Raw genomic sequence first — 20,674 nt, 5'->3', positions numbered from 1 at the left:
CTGGGCTAACATACCTTTCTGTCACCTGTATCTGAAGAAAACACTTACTGGAAAGACAGGAAGCCGTCCTTATCTTTCAGTGACCTCTGGCCTCCTGAGCCAGTCATACTGCACTTTGACTTCAGGTTTTGGTGAGGGAATACTTTCTAACCTAACTCAAGCATACGACTAACCCACATAGAGTATCAGTATAGCCAGACTGGTATGTGCTAAGTAAACAGTCACAGACCTGCCCTTTCCTGTTTCACTGGTAAAGGAAATCTGAGTGTTGAATGCATGACGATACGGACTAGCTGTCTCCAGCTTTACAAAATTGTTTTCTGTCCCACTCAATGTTTGGGACTCCATGCTGTTAATTTTCCATGATAAATCTGTCATTTTAATCTTACAAAAATACAGTTTCATAAAAAACATGTAGTTCAGATTCTTTGAATGGACAGGGTGAGAATGTCTCTTCCAATTAGCAAATTTCCGTCCTGTGATGGAGAAACAAAACATGGAGACAGCAGTGATGAAGATGCTTGGAGTACATGGTTCGTACATTTATCTGTCATGAACTGAATTTCAAGACCACATATTGCACATACCCTAATATTAGATGAGTTCACACACACACCTGTCCTTGAAAGAGGGTCAATGACCCGCAAATCAATAAATACATCCCTGAATAATATCTACGTTTTGGAATACAGGAAACGTGGACAAAATGTCACCGCAAGAAAGCCAGAGTGATGACCGTGGCTACAGAGGATTCAAATGTTATTACTACCCTGAAGACAGAGGCCTTGTCATGTGTCTACTCGGCATTCCAGTAACCCAAGGTGTGACTTAACGTTAACACTCAATGGTGGCTCTGGTGTAGGGACTGGGGTTCACTACTAGAAGTTTATATATCCCTATGTTCTACCCAAAATAAAATGTTAAACAGTTTTTTTCCAATACCAATTCATTAATGATAACAGGCTGAACATCCCAATCTAGATTTTGATGTTATCAGCTGCACGATCTAACACTACCTGCTGATTGTAATGCTATCCATGGACACTACCTGAATAGCCCCACGCTACACTAGCACTGAAATGTCTAGCTATCTGCTATCACACAGTACCCCCAACTCTTCTCACAGTCGCTCATGTAGGAAACCTTAAGATTATATGGAGACTTTGGGAAAAACCTACCTTAACCTCACAATGAAAAATTAATTAGACAGCAGCTATTCATGGACACAACCTGGATAATCCCACGCTACACTAGTACTACTAGTAGTAGTAGTACTGAATTGTGGCTACGTACAATCACTGTACTGTACTCTCACATCTTGTCACAGTCCCTCACGCAGGAATATATACTTTGGGCAAACACCTACCTTAACCTCACAATAAACAGGTGCAGCAAGGTCTCGCAGTAAAGGGCATGGCAGGTGTGGCTACACACAGGCACACCATTTACGATCCAAAACAAGATTACCACTAGCACTATCTGTGACGAGTCAGGTAGTCAGGTAAGCCGTTACACCATTCTGTGTTCCTGGCTGATCTGACTGGACCTGACCTGTTGTTCCACCTTAGGGGGAGGCCACCTGGTTTGACACAACCTGGACCAGTCCACTGGGTTGCCGTATGGGGGGTGTTATGCTGACTTTCAACATCATTGACCCAAATACATTTGTACTTCACCACATACCACATACACAATTGCTTCACTCTTACTACAGTAATGACACTCTTAAGCATGTGTAATTTTCAAAATTGTAAGCAAAGCATGCTTATTTTTTAGATCTGACAATAGCACTTTACAAAACCTGAACAATGTTTATCGTTATGGTAGACAGTAACAAATACAATGGGTAGATAACAATAGACTATACCTTTACCAAGGACATTGTGTTTTCATTCATATGGTATTTGTTTACATGTGGGATTATGGACAGGATAGCTACTGCATGAACAGAATGCCATACTGGAATGTTTGGATACATGTAGATTTGAACAACAAAGTTACCCTGTCAATAACATTGCAATATATGTATCAGGAAATTGGCTACTGCATAAAATGCGTGGAACCGGATGTCTACCAAAAATGTCCATATGAATTTTTCCACATTGGCTTAAGTATCAACAACCACAGAAAGAATTACTTGGAAATAGGACTGTAAAACAACATCAATACACTGACAGACTCTGCCATGAATAACATGCCAATCTTTTTTTATACCCAGAGACCAACACTAAACTTTCAGGGTCGTTTAAAAAAATTAGGCACATTTACCTTTCACGGCTTCCGACAAGGACACAATTCCTTAAAGAACGCCTGAAGTGACAGCGACTGGGTTTTAATCTAAGCCTGCATCTGTCTGGTGATTACACGTACATGCTACAACCCTTGCCCAAATTGCAGGGCAGCGCAATTACAAGACGAGGTCCATTGACTGCCCAGTTAATGGTTGTCCACCCTGTATAAATGTGCAACCATTTGCATGCGGAATGGTCCCCGCGAGTAAAACAATCCTGAGGCAGCGCTATCTCCTAAACATCACCAGGTACCGTTTACCCCCACGTCCCCAGTCAGTACGATATGGTGACCTTCAATCTGCTTTGAAGCCTGGAAAAATTATAGAGAGCATCCTTGGGAAAATAAGGCGGCAGTAATTAGAGTACGTTTGAGCCTACAGTGACATTTTGGACTGCCTGGAGAAAGTCTAGACTAGACATTTAAATCATGTCCTGTATGCACATTAAGAAACATGAAGAGTTCTTATAATGAAAGTAATTTGTATATTTTCTTGATTTGATACCAATTACCATGTATTGTTTGTTCTTTTGCAGTGCCAGCATGTTATCAATCATGGTAATTTGTGATATGATTATAAAGGCCAAGAATATGTTATTCAGCCCATATCATTCTATAATATGCACTGCAAGATATTATTGTGTATGAGTTTTTTTTTATCAACTATTATTATTATACAAGGTAAGCTCCACATAAGAGGTTGATGCATCCAAGACAAATATAATTCATCAAACTAAATTTTCTTTGCTAAAGGTGTTCATGATGGAAATGGTACTTTACATTCCTGAGAATAAAAACAACCCCATGAACATCTCTCATGCTACTTTTTGTAAATATTGTTGTTAGATAAATAACTGAAGAAATACTTGGGATCTTCCATGGAAATGCTACCTAAGCAAAAATCTCTCAAATCATGCCAATATTGGATATTGAAGAAAATGTTGTTAACCATAACTGACTTACATTAATCTTCACCTGGCCAACACGTAAATTGCCCTGTCACATTATTACAAAATCAATATTTTATGTTAGATCTAGCCATCATGCTTATGTCAGTCATAGTTTCAGTTTGCTCATATGATTATCAATAAAGCTAATATTTGCAAAACAATTGAAACGTGTAATATATACATACAATGTTCCCACGATACAATACTGTAAATCCCTTTAAGTTTGTGGTGATGTAATTTTGCAAAAGGAAGAAAATCCGTACGGTCCCTAAGAATCTAAAATTCATGGCTAAAAGAAGGGGGAATAGACTGGCAGAAGACAAAAAAACATTTTTGCAGTGACAGCTTTTTTCTTAAGTTTGTCAAAAAGAGGTCAATGCAAAAACCACAAACATTAAAAGTTAACCATTGTAAAAACCTCAATGTTATCAGTATTCTATTTTAGCTACTTTGCTATGTAGTACGATGTCGATAGCTTCATGGATGAAAAAGGTCTACATGGATGTTATTTTTTTGAGACAGAAGAAATGTAACAACTTGATGACTTGTAATTTTAAGTTTATGTGAAGGATCACAAAATCATTATCTGGTAGTTCACTTCCTTAGCCAAAAAAAGGTCTAGGCCTGGTAATATCTTTTGACATGTTTGTTTTTTTACAAATCAAAAAGGAGTCTGCAATCATCTAAAATTCTAGTTGTCCTGCAGAAATCATTTCTGCAACCAACATGTAGTATTAGGTCTTACATTATGATAAAAATAAAAACCATATGAAACAACAAACTGAGTTCAGTTGGCCCTTACAAGTATGCTACAGTAATTGGTCGGACATCGATCCTTCCAACACTTTTGTTCCACTTGACTGCGTCGCACATATCTGTATTCATGTGCTGAACATAAACATACTATATAAACAGCTGCTTCACAATAAAGGCCCTGTATCCTATAACAGACTTCAGTAGCAAAACTAAATGGCCGTCTCATATTACAACTACCTGTTGTGGCCATGCTATTTAAAGCTAGCTCAACACTGTATCCTGTATACTATTAAGTACAAGGTTGGTGGTGGAGTTCTAGCTTTATCATTGGCATCTTGTCCTTCAAAAGTACAAAAGTTAGGTTACAATTTCTGATAGATCTTGCCCGAAGGCTAGAAGCAGACATGCCAACCAAACGCTCTCCTCCATAACACTAAAAGACCACTCACCTTCAAACTTTCTTTTTCAAGCCCTCACATAAAATTTGTCCCTTGGCACCCTTCCACGTATATCATACCCTCCGGAAGAAACGTGACTGTCTATTTGCCCCCAGTGATGCCTAATAAGGACGCAACAGCTTGAACAATCTGGTATGCACTCAGCTAGGCTCTTCAGTCAGGGGTTAAAGGTCACCTGAGGAGAGGACCCGCCCTTATCACAGGTGGATGCACCTCTCATTTGCATAAAAAAGGATGATGTCATTTGTTGTGTCACACCACAGCTGTGGCCTGGAATGCACTGTTTCAGAGCCATGTCAATACTGTTCCTTGTTTTAAGCTAATTTTCAGTTTTTATGAGCAAGCAGAAAAGCCATGAAGAGTAACAGTTGAGTCTAACAAAAGAAAGGTGTAATGTTAATAAGACACCATAATACATTATTTTGTACCAACTGGTCAATACCAGTTCATATACTGGTTCATAATTGATGAGGCATATCATTTGAATGTCTAATCTTATGGGTGAGCTTCTTCCTAATTTTCTACAATATGTAACATTGTGTTCAGCATCTTCTGTAAGCCCAATTCAATGTCATTAATGTTTAAAAATCACCAGGAAATAACCTATATATACAGTTAGCTGCACTAGGTGTTGTAAAACAAAAGCACCAACTATATGTCTTTCACCAATCTGGCCCAGGCCTATTGGACTACTACTTTTAACTCTTTCTGGTAAGCTACATGACTCTTAACTTTCTGGTAAGCTACAAAAATGTACATGTAGTAAAATTTCTAACGTGTAGTCCAGTGCTCAGACAGGACACTTGCAAAGCTAGTACGTTAATATATACTGGCCATGACCTTGACTGTATTCCATCAAAGATGTCTACAGAATTATCATGAGGTAACGTGGAATGAAAAATGAACAGCAAGTGAACTGAAGTGACCTTCACTTCCAAAGAGGAGAGAAAAAATTGCTGGTTGCAGCAAGTAAGGCATTTCTTGAAGGGCATTTTGACTTTGAGAAATGAGCGGGTTCTTAAGTACAGCTGAAGATAATTGGAATGAGAGATCAATTTCGTATTCTCTGGACTTGAACATGTACATGTATCACGGGGGCACCGACATACACAAATGTACACTTCTTAAGACTGCAATTAAGTGGCAATTTCCTGCTGCTGGTGACAATTACAAAGACTATATACCATAAATAACAACAGGAGGAAAAGCATCTGGGGTGACACAAGAATGGGGGGACTATAGATTTTTTGTAAAAGGTATACTAGAAGCAAGGTTTTCCATCATTCTGATACCTGGCACATTGTAATGAAAAATTCCATCATTTGGCAAAAGTTTCTGCCCAAGAAGACCACTGAGGAGACCAACAGAATTTGGCTTATAATATTGACACAGGTGTTTATTGACACAGGTGTTTGTTGACGCAGGTGTTTGTTATACTTATAGATAGGATTCTTAATGTTTGTGCCAATGGGAAATGTAGTTGGAAAAGAAAGAAAAAATAAGCATCGACTGACTCACAAACTTACGCCTATTTAACTACTGCATTGTTACCTCCAAAATTGCCCTGGCTTAACAATGAAGTGCTCAGAAACACATTTATTGATGTTGGAGATTGTGTTGTCTCTGATCTCATCTTCCAATTTTAAATCCATTCATCCCTACCATACATGTATGTTGTTGCACATTACTTAGGGCCTTATTGTGTCTACAGTACTTGATGACACTCATAAAATGGAATAAATTTATGTGAGGATCATTCAAGATCCCTCCAGGACAGCATTCCTATATATATAAAAGATTCATATGATTGTCAAATTCAGAACTTATAATATTATATAAGTAATTTTTCAGTCAAGCAAACACACAACCTATGCATCTGTCCAAATGTGTTGCATTCTGTATCATGCCTGAATTCTCGTGCTATATGGATTTGAAAAATCAAGTTTCACAGAACACTCTTTCCCACAGTCTTCTACATACTAGTACCAAAAGGCCAATCAAAATAAAGCACTGTGACATGTTTATTTCTGTGAATCATTGGCCGACTACTCATCCATGACACTGCTCCAATAAAATTGTTATGTTTCTTTTCATGTCTTCGTTGCAGCTGTAATAACGACTCCTCAAGGTCAACGCAATAAGCTCTACATCCCCTCAAGGTCATATACAAGAGCTGCTATCAGACGTGGAATTGCCTGCCATGAATTGCCTCATCACTTGTGAAATTCAGATTTGGCGTGCATATGATCGGCTCTCAGCAAGGTGCATTGGAAGCCAAGGCTGAAGCAGCGATAACAAAATTGCCTGGGAAATCCCAAGACTATGCGGACTACCATTCCATCACACTGTGGGTTGTGGAAATGAGAAGCACCTAAGTTCGCAGCAGGGGATGCAACAGTGCAGAAATGCAGGGAAATCCATCTGATATGTCATTATGCCGCGCTTCAAAAGATATAAATCCCCCACAAGGCCAGATTTTGATTTACATGTAGATGGAGACTATATTTGGCCTCCTCTGCCTTTAAACTGAAGTACACAAAACGGAAAAATTGAAGCTGGCCTTTTCCTTGTCTTGAATCTCAATATCCATGCAAAGTCACACCTTGTTATTCCAACGTTTGTCTAGTTGACCCAAACCACCTTAACCATTCCAACTAGGAGTGGGTACCGGTATGATGCACCGGTACAAAACCGTTTTTTCTTGTTGGACCAGTCCAGAAAGACCATATTTGGAAAAAAAAATCAGACGACTGGATGTTAGCCTGATTAAAAAATGAGCAGACTATATCGGCAGGCGTTCTGAACTGTACCTGAATTTTATGTACTGGTAGCCAACCCTAATTCCAACCCTATGGTTCAATGGGTTTCAGACATCACACCTGGAGAAAGACATATGTACAATGTATTTCAAAAGGTTGCAGACTTTAAAGACAGATGACATTACAAACTTAAGTCATTTTCACAAGACCAAGTAACAACACAGTAGTGTCTGGATTAAGGTTCACAAGTATTTTTCATGTCAGAAGCAATGCACCAATTTAACATGTTCTGCCATTCCTATGAATTTTTCATGGCCCTGCACCAGTCCCAACAGGCTACTGACATTAAGATGGAGTAAATGTCACCGCTCCTGTAGCCACCCGTCCCCTTTGCTTGTGGAGCAACACTTCCCTCTCATTCATACTTAACCCGGTTCCATTCTCACCACATGGCATACAGAACACATCTATATGCTAATGCTACCATATCCACAAGATAACCTGAAGGTACATGTGTCCACCTTGATCTTTACCTGTCTTGCCTGTGACATATTGGAAAGGGATTTCTAAAGGACTTTGTTCCGGGTCCACAAATAGACAAGAGAGATTTTTCTGGATGAACATTTGGGGGGGGGGGGGTGAAAGTGGCAAAAATGTCCCTGACAAGCTTAAGAAAAGACATCATAAGGAAAGTTAACACAAGGAAAGGATGTGATACAAGAAAAGCAAAGAGGAAAACCATGTATTGACCCCAAGAAGACCAAATGTCATTGAGCACTTTCACATAGAACTAAAATCTTTTTGTATCCACCAAAAATGTCTATCTATTGAATTTCTACACCTCCATTTCCCAGTATCCAAAAGTGTGTATAGTCCATTACTTTTGACATACTGTAGTGTACCAGTAAATCTTGAAATGTCTGCAGTTCTTTCAGTTTGGCTGTTATCACGGTGATCTCTCCACCTTGAATATACATGTACCTGTAAATATGTCTTAAAATTGCATTGCTATTGTACTACAGAATAATTCCAACCACAAAGCTAAATTGCTGTAAAGCCTCCCTTCTAATGCAAATTCATTCCCTGCAAAAATAGATGAATTTAGAGAATCAGATGGGACAGTCTTAACAAGACAACACTGAGAAAATGACCCTACCATGCAATATCATCCCATTTACTTCTCTATTTTCCATTTAAAGACATTAAGGTGATTACATGGCGACATTTCGTGTACATCTGATGTAGCCATCACTGCCAAGCCACGGCCAGAAAAAAAATCAAACTCTAACCGGTACAAATGACACTGATCGGCCTTAACCAACAAATGATAGTTTCCGGCCATCGTTTCATGCTAAATTACACAGCGAGCTAATAAGTCATGACACACCCAAATGGCGGATGATCGATATGGTCTATTTGAATGTGTCAGAGTGAATTCTCTGGGGTCTGCAGTCATGGGTGAGGCTGGAGGTATGACGATCATGAAAGTGTCTTGTTCCTCAATAAACATCCTTCAATCTTTTATCTATTACAGGTTGGCAACTATGTGTCTTTTGAGACAGCAACTTGATCAAGCCTTGGAGCAATCAGACTATGGAATATTCTACAATCCATGTACACTTGGGTAGAATATGGATTTTGTATCCACCAAAAATGTCTATTGACCATGATTTCTGCAAATACCTTAAAGTTTAAGTTTGTATCAATTTAATTTCTAGGAAAAGAGAAAATAGAATGTGCATAATAGTTTTAAGTTTGCAATCATTATATAGCAATGGAAACACCAAGTGGTTAATGTCACACAAAAAAATGTGAACATTAAAAAATCCCTGAATGTTTTAAGAATTACATTATCCTGTTGTGTAAGATTTACTAATCTACAGCAGATTCACAGCATGGTTATAGACAACTTTAAATTTCTTAAGGCTTAGGCTTAGCTTAAAGTCTTACAAAAAAGTCTACTTCCAATGAAGACAGTTATCTTTAGCATGCTGAATTATGAGCATACCAGTACAAATATAAACTGATGTACAATCACTAATAACAGTGATACATGTATTTTGTAACCTACCAGCTTACCTGCTGATCCTCTTGAAGATTGAACTGGCGATAACATGAATGCCAAGGCAACACCTCCTTCAAACAATATCACAAGACTAAAATGAAGCCCCAAGATAGTACCAGAATGGGAATTGAGGTAGTGGGAAAGCTTCTTACATAATTCATCCCTGAATGTCTGAAGTATCGAATCTTTGACCTCCTTGAAAGACACACGGCTCTCTTTTTGAACATCATAACCTGTGTAAATTTGTCTCCATCATTGAAATGTGCATAAAATTTTTGAACTGTGTGTATCAGGCCGTCATGCGGCATACTTCAAGAGTATACTGGCAGCCTAGAAGAACTTTCTGTCAAAAAACCCAGCTTGTATGGAAATCAGGCTTATAGGTGTGTCCGTGCATTGACTTTTCTTCATCTTTACAAACTATGTCTAGACACTGTGCAAAATACTATGGATGAATAGTAACTTCTTGGTACAATAGAAGAATTTGATTTACATCAAGAGGACACACTGTTATTATCAAGAACCTGAAGCTGTGAAGCTATGTAGACCCAAACAATTCATTCCTAATTCATTCTAAGCTAAAGGTGCTCCAAACTAACCTCATTGTCACCACAAGAAGCCATCTAAGCTAGTGTGGAATCAAACTGCTCCACCAGAAAAGCACCAGAATTCTAAGTAGCACCATTCTTCAGCCAATCTGCTGTGCTTTATTTACAACATCGGTATAGTTGACAGTACAACATTCATCCCTCCCTCAAAAAAAATATTTGACTCCAGCAGAACCAAAATGCAATAAAAGCCCTGCGCGACACGAGGAGCGTGACCTGATTTAGCTGACGGGCAATGGGCCCTGACAACGTGGGAAATGAGAGGCGGGTCATGCACGCCAGCAATCCAGTCATCTGTACACATCAATTTTTCAGCGTGGAGCCTAATAACAGGAATTGAGATGTAATCTGGAGATACATAGCCCCAGCCTTAGCGTTGATCCCGGTTTCGGCAGCTTATTGCATGCTTTGCTTTTAATTCCATCAGGAAAACCAATTTGAGAATCACAACTGTGAGTGTTCGGGTCTTAACGAATGCCATTCATTTTAAAGTCTTCTCTGAGCTCAGGTAACATTAGTTCAATCTGTCTGCTGTGAGCTGCTCCCTCGCTATTTTATTTGCCACATTTCATTTTCCACCTCGCATCAGCATATTGCCTGCCCAGATCACACCTCTAGTGAAGCATGGTTGATGCTTTATATGAGCAATATGACAATTACATGATGTGGGTTAGGCTGCGGGTTGCCGCACACCATCAGAATTCCGAGTCACACCCCACTGTGCCGCGGCAGCCGTCCTCCTGGTGTGAACGGAATGATGATGGAGGAGGTACCGCCCCTCGCAAGATGGAACGGGTCTGGGAGAGTCTGAGAACGATTTTTAAAAGTTATCGGATCTAGACACAAATATCTCCAACCCCTTTCTGATATGCTTTCTTGTCTTAATTCTGAAAGAGTATTCAATGGAAAAGATTTAATATTATTCTTTAACTAAAAATAACAGGTCCAGGAGCGTCTGAGAAAGATTTCTAAAAGTTATCAGATCTAGTAGATACAATATCTTCAGCCCCTTTCTGATACTCTCAGATTCTCTTTCTCGTCTCGATTCTGTAAGAGCATTCAATGGTAAAGATTTGAATGTTACTCCCAAACTAAAAATATCTTTTCCAGTCTTCTCAGATAAATTGACCTAGAACTGCAGGAATGCAGAAACAATTTATTATTCAAGTCTTCTGTAGAATGTTAATTTTCTGTGTCATTGGGAGAAGATATCACAGTAGATTTTGTCTATCTGCAAATTAGAAACCCAATAAAAGACCTCTGAATTACATACTGACGACAATACCAAATGTACTACAAGGAAATAAGTCAGATAAGATCATGCAGTGGCACTATAATTGGTAGCAGTAGCAGCACTAGTTTAGCCTTTTAGATTATGGGTAATACAATATCTCAGCTAGACTCAAGCTATATATCAAAACTATTTCAAGGCATTGTTCCAGGGATATCAAGCTGTACCGCACACTTGGAAATGAATTCTTAAACCATACCAACTCTTGGTTCTCACCTGCCTACTTGGCATTGTCAGCTGCATGCTTCATCAATTATCTGCAAGAATCACTCAAACTTCCTTGAAGGATGATATAACTCATTTTCATGAAACAACAATTCTGTTAAAGACATCCTTACTGTCACAACTTTACTGATAAAGAGAGAACAATGATACTACTGAAATCAAGGAAACCACATATTATGGGTGATTTTGTCTTCTATTACCTCTAACAAAGAAGTCAAACCCAACAGAAGTAGCTCTAGTTCTTAGTGTATTGCTTAATTTGTATCTAAGTAAAGATACCATCTGTTAATATCACTGTACTTATTATCATTTTTCATTAGTACAACATGTACTTGCAATTAGCCTCTGGGCATGTTTAAGCAGATAAACGATCATGCTGAAAGAAAACTGCAGTAACCATGGATTCAGCACCAAGGCCCTAACAACAGCCACAGCAGGATGAAAAGGGAAGGCACCATATGGAGAAGATTATTCCAAGGCTGCAATAAAAGATCTAATTTACCGGGCCTGTGTCTGCTCACTCCCACCGTCCTCCAAGGAGGAGGAAAACTTCTAATCAATGCTTCCTGCTTCTCCAGCAATGAATCTTTAATGGCTGCCTGGGTCGCCGGAGTGCATACTAACACGCGTGTGCCCGGGACACTCCCCTGGACCATCCGATTGTAAAGCTGGCTCCACATGTGAAAAGCTCAGCACATGAGCAATTACGACGCGTCTCCAGACACACCTTCCTGACAATACAAGTGCCACATCCCCCATTGATGTAATCCCAGAAGGGTGATCCTGTGTTTGGCTAGGCACCACCTCTCCATATGATGACTGGACCAGGTGGGTCAGACCAATCTGGGACCGCATTAGGATCTACTAATTTGATTTACTCCTTTAATGGAGTCGGTTATTTTCTGTTTTTGATGATGGCAGGTTCCCCTTGGTGGACAGATAAAAGTTTGGGAGTACCCTAAACTATTTATGCATCCCAGAAGGTCCCGGGAAGATCCAACCTGCAGAGCTTCTGGCAGCTCTGAATACTGAGGTCAAAGCTAAAGTTCGTTTTCTATACTGTGTACAGCGTGAATCGATTCAATCAATACGGCATGTGCTGAAGAAATGTGGCGCTTCTACAACCCAACTAGCAACCGTTTGTATATTGGAAAGCCTTCCTAGGTTATCCAGCATGGACGTGAGCTTATTACAAAAACAACTGGAAATTCTCAATATCATATTCTAAATTTTATGTTTAACATGTGTGACAAGTAATACATGTGTAAATAAGTTCATAATAAAATTGCAATTCAATTCCAAGAGAAATAATTATGTACACAGTATATAACCTGCCGTCAAAGGACATATTTGTGAAAAAGGAAGCTAGAGTTATTGCTGGAGGATAAAATGTATTCGCTTTCCAGATAAGTTATAGCTCGTCCCTGTGTATGATGCTAAGACGGATGAGTCTATCAATATTCTGCTCAAATTAAAGATTATTTTCCTATCCTGAGGGAAAACAGGCTGCCGCATTATGCATAGTTAGGAAAATCAATCGTGTCCAGTTACTGCTGTATGAAGAGCAAAAACAGTCTTTATGCAGACGGGAAGTTCAGGGGTCAACGGACGCAGACAAAGTAAATATCTGCCATCAGTGTTTGGCATTATTCCATCATGCAAGAATAAAAGGCTGGAAACTGCAGCAGCAATGCTGATGTGCATTTCCCCCATTAATGTCCCTTGCCAATCAGATTACAGGGTCCCTGCCTTATCTTGGGACAGCTGAAATTGAATTACAGGAAGATGGAGTGATATGGCCTTTTCCTATCCCTTCTCCAGCTCCCTACCATGGGGCAGGTAAAAGATGGTTTGATGCATGACAGGAGACATACCTGTACATCAGTGGCTTGGGTGTCGCATGTGAGAGGACAAATGACTTACTGTGGGACAGATTTGTCCCATTAACTTCAGCAGATCGACCTTGGAACTTCCTCATGTGACAGAGAACACCTTCCCACAAAAGGGCAGGCAAAATAAAGGCTTGATCTGCCAGTGAGAGTAGGTACATATACTGAATCGAATGTCGAGGACCTTGGGAAAAACATTCCGTCAACTGGAAATCTATATGCAGGAGAAGGCAAGCTGAGTCAAAGGTGAAGCTTTTACTATGGTCTGGAAAGTTTAGAGCCAGACATGTATCGAACTCTGGGATCCCATCAGCTTTAAACCCGCGACTGGGCAGATTTTCCACAGAGGCAAAAGAGGCAACACTTCTTAACCTCTTTCTTGACAAATGTTGCTGTCACCATCACAAATTTTGTCAGTAAAAACAAGTATACACAAGAGTGACTTTCAAATATAGCATTGCAAAAATTCTGAAAGCAACAAAGAAGAAATAAGACAGCCTTTCTGAAAATATCTTTTTAGGGTGAGAAACAAGACCCTTTTTATTTAATTTCACATTGATAGAACCTTGCTAAGCTACATGTTGCTGCCTTTACCTGTTACTCTTTCAGTATTCCATGTTACATCTATACTGATAGAATATAACACACACCAACAAGCATGACAAACATGGCATGTCATTTCATAAAGGTATTGTTCACAGGCCATGCATGATACATGTACATACTGGGTAAACATGACTTCAGGCTACGCAGTGGTGGTGTAAAAACTTCAGACTTGCATTGAGATTTACATAGTCAAAACTTTTTTCTGATAAAAGCTATCAGTGATATTTTAGCCTGGTATCCAGCCGTATTATAGCTCCCAAGTTTCTGAGACTCGGGAGCTATAATGCAGCTGGAAACCAGGCCAGGCTAGTGATATTTTTCATGTCAAACTTTCATGCATCAATGACATTGTCCTTTGACATGTACATGTGATGTGAAGAGCTTTTTGAAAGACAGTTTAAGTATACAAACAGTTATGGCCCAAGAGAAATTGTAAGCTGGCGAGAAACACTGTTGACTTTCAAAGACATTTATAACAATCACATGAACACTTCCGTAAACCGGGGCTATGTGTCTTTGAGTACATGTTAATACTCAATTCCAATCAAATCTCATATCTCTAATTCTTTAGACATGCTCAATTTCTGTTGTGCCAAGTTTTTCCCATGTTCTCTCGCCCCCCTTGGAAATCAACAGAGTCTATTTGCTACAGGGGCTACCCAGATGTTTTGAAGTTGGTCTTATCTGCACAATGTATGCATGGCTGCAACGGTATGCAGATGCAGTGTTTCAGAAACAGAAACCATACATACATGTAACTTCAAAGTGGGAATGCTCGCAGCCTGACATGCAAGCCCTTGATCATGAATGACTCTTGGTTCCTTGCTGATGCAGATTTACATGTATATCCTAATGCATGTACATTCTGAAACAGGAACAGAGGATTGCGCAATGTCTACTATACATACATCACTAGATCTGGTTAAGGCAGTTATTAATGGACTTTTGCTGAACATTTCAAATTTTTGCTTCAAAAATTTAAGAGGTTCTCCTCCATTGGCCACAGTGACTTATATGGATAACATCTGTGGAAACATCAATTTTTGTCTGTCCAGAAGCTGTACAACGATATGTATGCAAAACTCTTTGAGGAAAATGGATTCTAATGTCATAGAATGCATCTGTAAGGTTTGTGTTATGCATGCACAAATCTTTCGGTGCATGTAACCTTTTTGCCATTTGTATCAATACAAGTGAGCTGTATGTCAAGGCAAGAGCAAAAGCAGAAAATATGTAAGTAAAAAAATACAAAATTGATTGCATGGTAAACTGTGCGTTCAGTCATATGTTCTGCCTTCCTGTTCACATGAATTTCATAATGAAGGCAACTTTTTTTTCATGCTTGAATCAGCTTGGGAGTACCCAGAGGATGTCATCCATACAATCAAATCAGTATGGCCTCAAGTCTAATAGTAATAACATGGATTTTGTCAAAGTAATCCCCAGCAATCCTATCCGTTTATATTAGTTTTCCCCTCCCTTGTATGCATCAAACAATTCCTCACAAATTAAAGATAAAGTATGTTTAATTTGGTAATATTACTCATGTGGTGCCCTGAAGGCCCTGGCTGTTGAGATATCCATAATCCGTCTGAAATTAAAGTACAACGAGTCACCAATCTCATAATGCCAAACATATGTTGCTTCCATATTGCCGTGTCACAGGATTTCTCTTTATTACCCTACGTCAAGAGGGGATTCAGAGTTCTAGCATAAAAAAGAGCTAAATGTGCCATACAGACCTGCCTCTAGCCCTTCGACTGAATCATATGGCGTAAGAAAAAATGTGCTGTCACCTTTTCTTTAACATGAACTTGGGATTAATTTACATCTGAGCTATTGATTATTTATGCAACATAAAGAGGAAATTGAGGTCTAGAGATATGATGTGTATCTAGTTATAACAAAGTTAGCATTAGACCTATAAAAAGTGGCCTAAAATGCCATCCAGTGGTGTGGAGAACAACAACAACATATGCTGGCCTTGGTGCTGAAATACAAAAAAGTAACAAAAAAGTTCCAAAGAAACCTCTTTCGTATGAAGAAATGTACTATGTATAATATAAGAATTCAGCAGGATGAGACAAGCAGTAAATAGCTACATTACTAGTCATTGTACAAAAGTAACTCAATGTCCTATGTGGACCTGAGCAAATCTAAAGTCCAACAAGAATTGCAGCTTCAAGTTGAAACTATGGCATCATGGACTTATTACACAGGCCCCATGTAATGAACTTACAGTGTAAATATCTTCTTTCAAGAGAACATTTGGATGGATTCGTAGTTGCATGAAAATGTATTATCCACTGTGATATTGTTTCCTGGTACCTCCTTTCCCAAAAATAAAAAAATCATCATGCTTCTCATGACCAGATTCCTTACCTGCAGGGTGCTAGCACGTCCACCTTATGAACAGTTTTCATCAAGTCAACGGAGCTGGACACTGTTTCTAGATGGGGAGAAGATCTTGATACAAATGCACCGAGCCTTCGGGCATACAGGAACTCGACTCTAGGAGTACGCCTGAGTAGGAACAATCAGCATACCAGAATAGTCTGTCTCCAGAAAACACGTCAGAACGTCGGCACCAATTCCGTCTGCACGGCGTATGGAGTAGAAATCGACTGAAGGGGGTAATCAGCCCTACAACACGTCCATCCGTCAGGCCCCCGCCTCAGCCTATCACAGCTCCAAATTATGTGACTTCCCAGTAATTGCTCCCAATGGGATAGGCCCACTGGTAGGTGGGCTCAAGAGCCAGAACATTGGTTGACTGGAAGACGGGGTTGAGGGGGAGGTTAAACGCACGGGGAAAACACCAACAAAAGGCATGTGGTCGTGCCTGATCATTCCTGTGACCCGCCTGAAATATTCATACACTGCTCCAGTCGTGCCCCGTAACCCGCTGCAATTTGTAACTATTAGTGGGCCCGCAGGCAAAACGCGCCATTTGCATATCGTCGGGGAGAATTAACGACAACAGAGATGGGGATTACCAGGTAGAGATGGCATTAATGGACAGAAGCAATCTTGTCGGGTGATTCCCAATCACATCAAAACCAACCCTCCTCATCCCCCCAGGTCATGTGACTGCAGTACAGTTGACACACGATATCAGCATAAACAGAAGCCTTTCAGACGCCTTTTACACCTACATTCTATCAACAAACCGATTCTAGGCACTTCCAGTTGTTTCCTATCAGTATCTCCCCCAAAATAACTTCTGTACATGTGTGGTAGCTAGGATTTAGTAATATCTGCTTTGAACACGAACAATTCTTTTTTTGCTGTGCCTCTGATCTTCAAATTTTATCTTGTACACAAATGTTACAAATGTGTAAATTCCCATTGTCTATGTCATGCTGTCCATCTATATGTTGAACCTCAAACATCAGCAGTGCTGCCGGCGGCGAGGGTCAGGGTAATGTCTTGTTGCATTTTGGAATAAATAAATAAATAAAAGACAGTTGCCACGATTTGGGTAAGGCTGGTAATGGAGGACCTATCCCAGTGAACCATACTCTCATGTACATGTAGAATACCTCATGTATGAGGAATCCCCTGTTACAAAGAGGCTTGCATGTTAATAGAAACATCACCTCAATGATAAGACGTTTCATCAAATCCATCTCCATCTTTGCACGCTTGTAGCTACCTCAGCAAAGATGTAATCTATGGAAAATGATAATCAGATAAAGAAGCTGCATTCAGCGACCTGATGTAAATAGATTAACAGCAAAATAGCCATCTTAGCAGCTTTACAAAGCAGAGCTTTCAAATGGCTCTTCCCAGCTTTTGCAAGATCTAGAGTGATTTCCATGTATTTATCATGTAAAACGGCTGCCACAACATATCATGAATTTTAATTACATGGTAAAACATTTGGTGAATAGGACTTACAGTTGAATTTTAACCAAACTTCAGTATAAAGTATATGGAGCACTAATCCTAATGAATTTTGATATCTAAACTCAATACATTGTACTGTATATGATAAACAGTACATGATAAATATACATGACTATAGACATGATAGCAAAATACATGTATCATCATGACTAATATGAGTCTTACTTGGTTCCTACTGAGTTTTTCACATCATTGAAGAGAAATCAGATGCGAAAAAAAATGGCATTAAGAACTTATCCTGGGTAATTAAGGGAGTCAGAACTTTGTAACTTAAGGAGTCAGCCTGGAAATTGTCTGTATTCATCAAATGTCTAGAATGTTAAACATGCTTCAGCAATAAAAAGATAACACACACATTATAAAACTACTTTACTAAGAATGGGAACAACAAAGAGCCAATTTTCGATGTTATTACTCAGGTAATTAATTAGAGAGTCCCATACGCAAAAAATAGACAATACCGAGTGTTAATAGATTATAAATAATTCACTGAAATTAAAGCAGTCTATTCATCAACAAGACGTGGTGTCCTCAGTTGGGAACATCAACTGCAATAAATCAAGCATCAAAAACTATATTTGCTTAGTGAATACCTTCCTACCATAACCTATGGTCCTTAAAACCGTAATAAACTTTTACGTGCGGAAATCACACTTTGGGGAGCTATTCAAGAAAAGGAAGCCATCTTCGAAAGCATTAATTTGGGAGCAACTAAGTCAAGACCGTGAAATTTAGGTCAAGCAGGGCCCTGGAAGCACACAATGCAATCCTGTGATAGGAACTTAGATACATAAATTACCTACAGTGTTCCCTGGACTGTGGAAAATGGGAATTTGAAGCAATCTATTCCGACGAATTTGGCAATTTTGTTTGGAATTGCAAAAATTCATTTCAGGCAAATATAATAATGGATATAAATCAGCTGCCAACAGTGTGTAACAAAGTCTTTCAAATCCTCTACATTTCCCATGACATTCTTATCTCTAAATTTTACGTAGTATACAAATGGTACAGAATACATGTACATTGTAGCTTTGAAAAAAGTATTTCTTCAGGGCACAAGACATTCCTATTCCCACTAAAACATGCCAAGAGATACATCCTCTGCATTTACTATCACATATGGCTAAATTTCAAATAGTATACGAATGGTACAGAATTATATATTGTAGCTTTGAAAGAAGTATTTCTTTAGGGCACAAGACATTCCTATTCCCACTAAAACATGCCAAGAGATACATGAGTCTCATAAACAGAGACGCCATCCACCGAGTCGGCAATGTTTTTCCTTGTCAGCGAGGCTGATGCAGCCAGTCCCCAAGCTAGCAATTTTCCAGCAGTCAGTGCTCCCACCGACGGTGGTTAAAGGCTGGAAGGATGCAAGTTGAAGGACATGAGATTACCTCCCCATTGCTGCACGTAATCGCCTTTCCCCTCGGAGGCTGTCAGGAAATCCTACCTATCTATTAGGGCTGGCAGGTTCAAAGACAAAACATTGTTAGAAAGATGCTGTTAGTCACAAGCTGTATACTTCATGTAACTTCAGTGTTACTTCTACTTCTTTAACTTAAGTGTTGGGAGGGGAATATATTAATAAATAGTTGTATTATTCCTCAGTCTATACCTGGTTATTGTCAAAAGTTCTGTGTTTACCATGATATCATGTTATAGAAAAAAGATATTACTAATACCCATCTGTTGGCTAGACTTGGACATTAGTCAAACTGCATGCCACTTCCATTAATCATTAGCGAATGGAGTTATGCTAAGTATTACATTTGACAAAACATTCAAACGATTTCTCTCTACAGTAGTACAATGCTAAACTTTATTCCACTAGGTAAAATCTTCAACAACCACCGTCACCTTCTTCAGGATCAAAACTGATATGTGTCTACCTAACAGATTATATCAGCAGGCATCCACACATTTTGGGGCTTACCAGTCTAAGAAAAATAACGAAAGAGGTAGATCTATAGAGTTGAGTTATCATTACAAAATTTCTTTAGTCAAACGTAGAGGCAGCTTATTTACAGGAAGACAGGAAATTTAAAAACGCCGGTCGGATACTCAACCAAACAGATTCCTTTACAGCAAAATTGACAAATGTTTTCAGTGTCACCCACTCCCAAGTTTTCAGTATTCAGGTCCAGGTTCAAGTCCTTACCAGAACCTGATCCCCTGGACCTCAACTGTACCTGCACCTGACTTTTCTGTACCGGCACCCACCCTTATAATGCTAGTTCAAATTTATCTGCGAGGTAGCCTATGAGTGAGTGAGTGAGCCTATATACATTGTATTTAGAACAAGATGTTAAGGATTATTAATTTGTGGTTTCAAATTGCAATATTTTTTAAAAATTGCAGTTTGAAACTGCCATCCGTCCTCTTAACATCCCTAAATACCCTGTTTTTTTTAAAACGGATAATGGTTACCTCACAGATAAAGGTAAACTAGTGTAACAGTTATATATTAGAATAAGAAAAAGCAGCAAATGGGGAAGCAGAGAAAAGAGAATTCAGAGAAAAGAGCAGCGCCATGGCTAAAGTGTTCAGACCTGCAGACTGGATGTCTGCATTCTGAAAAGTTCACAGTATCAGGCGGATTTCATGCCAGCCCAAACATGTCATGTCCCTTCAAATCACAGAAACCCAACAATACCATCAGCCAGCAGAATTGCGTAACAGGAAATTCGAGGAAAGAACAAATTAGCGAATGGCTTCCCTGTGCTGAGCTAAAGCATTTGGGCATCAAGTTTGTATTGGATAAAGCTAGATCTATACTATGGACATTAGCACGAAGAGAAATCAGCCCAAACATTTCATTGTCCCTTCAAATCACAGACATCCAACAATTCAATGGACCAGC

The 20,674-nt window shown here is 39.3% G+C and overlaps 1 protein-coding gene across 16 annotated transcripts in view; it reads right to left on the bottom strand.

Moving 5' to 3' along the window:
- LOC118423071 (synaptotagmin-like protein 4) overlaps positions 1–20,674 on the bottom strand; it is a 103,400-nt gene that overhangs the window by 51,688 nt on the left and 31,038 nt on the right. For 5 of the 16 annotated variants that reach the window (XM_035831033.1, XM_035831028.1, XM_035831026.1 and 2 more), the window contains exon 1: positions 4,445–4,633. The exons of 3 other annotated variants lie outside the window; for them this stretch is intronic. The gene's annotated coding sequence lies outside the window, so the exon portion shown is untranslated. Of the gene's footprint in view, positions 1–1,366; positions 1,569–2,268; positions 2,288–4,444; positions 4,635–16,278; positions 16,618–20,674 lie in introns of those variants that run through there. 8 more of the 16 variants (XR_004831986.1, XM_035831025.1, XM_035831016.1 and 5 more) reach the window with 4 other exon arrangements.

The sequence above is a fragment of the Branchiostoma floridae genome, chromosome 9 (assembly GCF_000003815.2).
Source record: "Branchiostoma floridae strain S238N-H82 chromosome 9, Bfl_VNyyK, whole genome shotgun sequence".
Classification (NCBI taxonomy): Eukaryota; Metazoa; Chordata; class Leptocardii; order Amphioxiformes; family Branchiostomatidae; genus Branchiostoma; species Branchiostoma floridae.
The sequence above is the reverse complement of the archived record's forward strand: the minus strand, read 5'-3'. Positions and strand labels throughout refer to the sequence as shown.